The sequence below is a fragment of the Mus pahari genome, chromosome 13 (assembly GCF_900095145.1).
Source record: "Mus pahari chromosome 13, PAHARI_EIJ_v1.1, whole genome shotgun sequence".
Classification (NCBI taxonomy): domain Eukaryota; kingdom Metazoa; phylum Chordata; class Mammalia; order Rodentia; family Muridae; genus Mus; species Mus pahari.
This window is the reverse complement of record NC_034602.1, coordinates 44,327,753-44,333,267: the sequence shown is the minus strand read 5'-3', so window position 1 is coordinate 44,333,267 and position 5,515 is coordinate 44,327,753. Positions and strand designations below refer to the sequence as shown.

At 45.1% G+C, this 5,515-nt stretch overlaps 1 long non-coding RNA gene across 1 annotated transcript in view; it reads left to right on the top strand.

Annotated features, from left to right (window-relative positions):
* LOC110331042 overlaps window positions 1–1,547 on the top strand; it is a 14,802-nt gene extending 13,255 nt beyond the window's left edge. The window contains exon 8 of the long non-coding RNA XR_002380985.1: window positions 348–1,547. This is a non-coding gene — a long non-coding RNA (uncharacterized LOC110331042). The remainder of the gene's footprint in view (window positions 1–347) is intronic.
* The last annotated feature ends 3,968 nt before the right edge of the window (window positions 1,548–5,515 follow it).

Sequence of the window (5,515 nt, the reverse complement as noted above, 5' to 3'; positions counted from 1 at the left end):
GGAAGGAAGGAAGGAAGGAAGGAAGGAAGGAAGGAAGGAAGAGGGGGTGGGAGGGGGAAAGGGAGAGGAGGAAAGGGGATGGAAATGAAGAGAAAAGAAGAAAAGAGAAGAGAAGAGAAAAGAAGAGAAAAGAGAAGAAAAGTCAGGTGCTCAGGTCAGGTGCATTTCCTACCCAGACCCTTCCAGGCTGCAACCCAAGGGGTCCTTCTCCCCACTGGAGGAACTTTGTTTGGAATCCCAGTCAACACACTTGCTGGTATTTGCTAAGTCATTACATTGTAGCCTTATCTGAGGGACATTGCAGAAAGCAGAATTTGTTTACACATTTGCATGTCCTAACCTTATAGATTCACCTACAGGATCCCTAACTTGCTAATGTGGCTCCTTCCACACCTAAGACCTGCTGATGCTGCAATCCCAACAGAGCTGCTCCTTGAATTGAGGTCAGCACTTCTTAAATAGTTTCCACTTGCAACCCATTTTCACCTGGAATTTGTTTCTGGTGCTGGTGATCGAACCCCCTTCATACATGCAAGTACTCTACCAATGAGCTACAACCTCAGCCCCTGCCTTAGTAATTTATATATAGTTTATAAGACATATACACAAATAAAACAGTTGCTGGGAAGAAATCATAAAGAAATTTACTTTAAAATAGTTATTTTTTTATAGATATATTTGAAAGCCATAGGGGGTTGAGACAGGGTTTCTCTGTATAGCCCCAGCTGTCCTGTCTCACTCTGTAGACCAGGCTCAGAGATCAGAGGTCAGAGGTCAGAGACTCAGACTCAGAGATCCACCTGCCTCTGCCTCTAGAACAATGGGATCAAAGGCGGGTGTAACCAATGCCCAGATGACAATTTTTAAATATACTTATGACATTTTTATTGAGTGTACTTGTGTATATGTGCATACACATGCCACGGAGCACATATGGAGATCAAACAACAACTTGCAGGAATCACTTCTCTCGTTCTACCATGTGGATCCTAAGGATCAAACTCAGGTCACTGGTCTTGGCAGCAAGCAACCTCTACCTACCGAGTCATCTCGCAGATCTGGTGTGCTGACTAATGTTCTGTCAGTTTGACATAGGCTAGAGCCAGTGGAGAGTATGAAATACCCATTGAGAAAATGCCTCCAGAAGACTGGGCTGCAGGTAAGCCTGTAGAGCACTTTCTTAATTAGTGAATGATGGGGAGGATCGAGCCCACTGACTGATGTGGATGGGGTCATCCCTGGGATTGTGGTTCTATGTTCTATAAACAAGTAGGTAAACAAGCTCTGGGAAGCAAGCCAGAAAACAGCAGCCCTCATGGCCTCTGTATCAGTTCCTGCCACCAGGTTCCTGCCCTGTGTGAGTTCTTGTCCTAACTTCCTTTGATGATAAATAGTGATATGGAAGTGCAAACCAAATAAACTCTTTCCTCCCCACTCCCCAAGTTAATCTGGTCATGGTGTTGGTGTTTCATCACAGTAATAGTAGCTCTAACTAAGATACCTGGTATGGATATAGTTTCCATTGGAGAATAAATCAACTTTGCATATTAATTACCTGGATGTGTGCTGTGGTTTGAATGTGGACCGTCTCCAACAGGCTCATCTGTCTGAACACTTGTCCCTTGCTGGCAATGCTGTTGCAGAAGGTTCTGGAGCCTTTATATGACAGTCTTGCTGGAGAAAGTGGTTCAAACACATGAATTTTGGGGGGATGTAAATAAGTGTAGGGCCATCCAGTGGGACAATGTACCAGTGGCCACCCTCCCAAGGAAGAATTACTTTCCTAATGCCCAGTGTTTGTGAACTGCCACTAGTTCCCCAGCTAGGAGCATGGCCTTGTGAACTTCTTGCTCATCCATGCTACAGTGTTCATTGTCTTGATCTTGTATAGGTCTTGTGCAGGAAACCATAACTCCTAAGTACAAAAGAATTCCATGTCTAGAAAACTGATTCCACAGCACTCCACTCTATGTCCAGACTGTTACATTCTTTCTGCACCCTCTTTGAGATATTCCTTGATTCTTCGGGAAGGTTGATATAAATGTCCATCTTAAGACCAAACACTCATAGTCACATAGTCTCAGAAATTTCATCAGTTACGACTCTACATTAACCACTACCCACTGCAAAAAGAAGTTTCCCTAAGGTTGAGAGCACAGATCCACAGGTAGAGATGTAAATATTTAAGAGGCAGTTTGATACCACATCCACTTAGTAAATTCACAGCAGTGGATTTCCCCTCTAGGTCTTATGACCTCCTAAAGCAATAGACTCTGAAAAACATTAATCTCCTACTGTGGAGCAGGCTTCAAATCCAATCAGTTAAGTTGACCGTTACCCCTTCATTCCTGCACTGCTGTATCTTCCCTAGCAGGTATATTTAATTCTCTTTCTTCCCTTTGCAAGACAGGGTCTCACCATTTACCTCTGGCCGTTCTAAAGACCAGCCAGAGGTAAATGGTGTTATGTAGACCAGGTTGGACTCAAACTCATAAGAGATCTGCCTGCCTCTGCCTTCAAAGTGTTGTGATTAAAGACATGTAACACTATGCCCAGCTGTTTAATTCTCTATGTAAAAATAGTGGTTTAATCTCCGAGATCTTCAAGGGTTCTGGTTAGTTGATTCTGTTGGTCTTCCTGTGGGGTTCCTATCCCCTTAGGAACTGCAGTCTTTTCTCCCATTCTTCCAGAAGAGTCCCCAAGCTTGATCCCCTGGCTGTGGGTGTCTGCATCTTTCTGAGTCAGCTGCTGGATGGAGCCTGTCAGAGGACGGCCATGCTAGACTCCTCACTCAGGATGGTATTCTTAAGATCCATCCACTTCCCTGTAAAATTCATGACGTCTTTGTTTTTCATAGCTGAAAGGTACTCCATTGTGTACCTGTATCATGTTTCTGTATCCATTCTTCAGTTGAAGATGATCTAGGTTGTTTCCATTTCTGGTCTTGGGTACAGTCGATAATCCATAAAAACACTAAACCGGAGCTGTACTTTCTCTCTTGAACCCAGACAAGCCGCTCGCTGTGTGAAGGAAAACTCAACACAAACTCAGTTCAGAAACAACGGTAACTCAATCTCTGGACACAACAACCACAACCTAATCTTATAAGCCTTATTAAAATCTGACTCTTTCAGTGGCGAATCCTTGTGGATTTGCCATGGTACCGGGAAACTCTAGCAGCCACATCTTACCCCTCTGCAGTCCTGTTCCAAAAAGCTTAATTTGGCTCTTTAAATTGGCTTATTGAGGACAGGTGTCCAGACCTGTCTTAGGGCACAAGTGGTTACTTGCAAGTTCCATAACAAGATCACAATAGTTGACTACAAGTCAAGTGGAAAAGGGACAATAGAGCCGGGCGTGGTGGTACACGCCTTTAATCCCAGCACTTGGGAGGCAGAGGCAGGCAGATTTCTGAGTTCAAGGCCAGCCTCGTCTACAGAGTGAGTTCCAGGACAGCCAGGGCTACACAGAGAAACCCTGACTTGAAAAAAAAAAGAGGCAGGGGGGCAATATATGACTTTGAGGAACACTTTAAAGAAAGACACTATTGGAGGAACTGTGATTCTTCTAGAAAGTGATTCAGGGAAATGGACCCCTATGGATCACGTGACAAGGAATGCAAAATATTTGTGTTCGAGGGGAGTTCAGTAAGCCGTGAAATAAAATGGTGGCTTGGGGGTACAGGTCTGGGTAAAGTGTATATGAAGAGAACTTCTGAAGGAAGCTGTGTCTGCAGAGCCTGATTGGTTAGAACTGCAGTTGGGTGGAGGGGTTGGAATGTTGCAGGTCTAAGAGCTAGTTATCTTACCTTGGCCTACTTCTAGCCCTAAGGACAGTCAATCCTTGCTCACATCTGTGTCTAAACATCTTGTGACAAATAGATAGTAACATTGAGCTAGGGTCAATTCTAGAGTCAGAAATAGAATGACGGTTTCCAAGAGCTAAGGTGAAGGAGGAGTCTATTAAAATTAACACACTAATTAATGGGTATAGAGTTTTGGTTTACAAGATGAAAAAATGTTCTAGAAATAAGTGTATAAGTGTCCTGAATTTTTTTCTGCGTTGCATACATTAAGAACGGGGCGTGGATGATCTGGAGAGATGGCTCAGGTGTTGAAAGCACACACTGCTCTTGCAGAGGACACAGATCAGTTCCCGGTGCCCACATGGCAGCTCACAACCATCTGTAAATCCAATCTCAGGGAACCCACCCTCTCCTGGTCTCCACAGGCACCAGGCATGCATGTGGTGCACAGACACCCATGCAGGCAAACTACCAACCAACACACATAAAAATAAAATGTCAGGGGTGGTGGTGCATGCTGGTGTGTGTACTGGAGGCTATCCCCTGGCCCAGCAAGGTGGGAGGGTTCGAGCCAAGGGGGAAAGGCACTAGCAGGGAGGGGGAAGTGCCTCTGCCCCCATTCTGGTGCTGCTGCTCTGAGATGCTGCACTGGCTGCACTGAGCTGAACTGGTTGGTGAGGGAAGTGCAGAGGAGCTTCTGGTGGGTCAAGGTTCGGGAGAGTGTTTTCTTCCCAGGCAGTGTTACATGTTCTCAGACAACGAAGTAATTCTCACACCTTTATGCCTTCTGGATAGGATGTTATTATATACAGTTTTGGAATGGGTTGGATCTGACAGCAGGTGCTTCCTATTGGCTTGGCCTCATCTGCAGGAAGAGGGGCTTGGGAGCGCTGCCGCTATGTAGCTGATGACCACAATTCTCTCAAGAGGGGGATGTGATTATCTGACAGGGGCCTGGTGCCAGAGCAGGCAAAGTTCAGGGTCCCTGGAGCTTCAAGCCTTAGCTCGACCTTACCAGACTTCCTCTCAAGGTTCACTGCCTCACAGATGCATACCTTTAATCCCAGCACTTGGGAGGCAGTGGCAAACGGATCTCTGGTCTACACAGTGAGTTCCAGGATAGTCGTGGCTATGCAGAGAGATCCTGCTCAAAAACAAAACAAAACAAAACAAACTAAACCAAAAAGCTTGTCAATCCATTAAAACAAACCACTAGCTCCCACCAAACCAAAAGCTAACTAAGAATGTCGTCAGATAGCATCTTGGGCCTATAGAGAGCGTTCCCTGTCTTGCTGCCTCTCTAACGTACCCACAAATGTATTTTAAATTGCCTTGGTTTATGACTGGTTTTGTTCTGTAAAGCTATCAAACTTCATGTAATCACTTCCACAGTGGTCCACAGTGGACCATGGAATCTGGGGGAACCTGTACCTGGGCTCTTGAGTCATTATTACTCAAGATGGCTCCAGAATAAACCATCTCTTGCTCCTTTTAAGATGAGAACTGTGGGTTTGTGTGTGAGCAAGTGTTTGCATGGTTTTCTGGGCTCAACCCTGTGGCAACAGAAAGACAAGAAAGGAGGAAAGCTGCAGGTTCAAAATAAAGAAAACAACACATGACGTAAGCAAGCCCAACAAGGAGACCCGGAGATTGGGATCTAAAACAACTGAACAGGAATTCTGGAGCTGAGAGGAAAATGCAGTAAGTAAT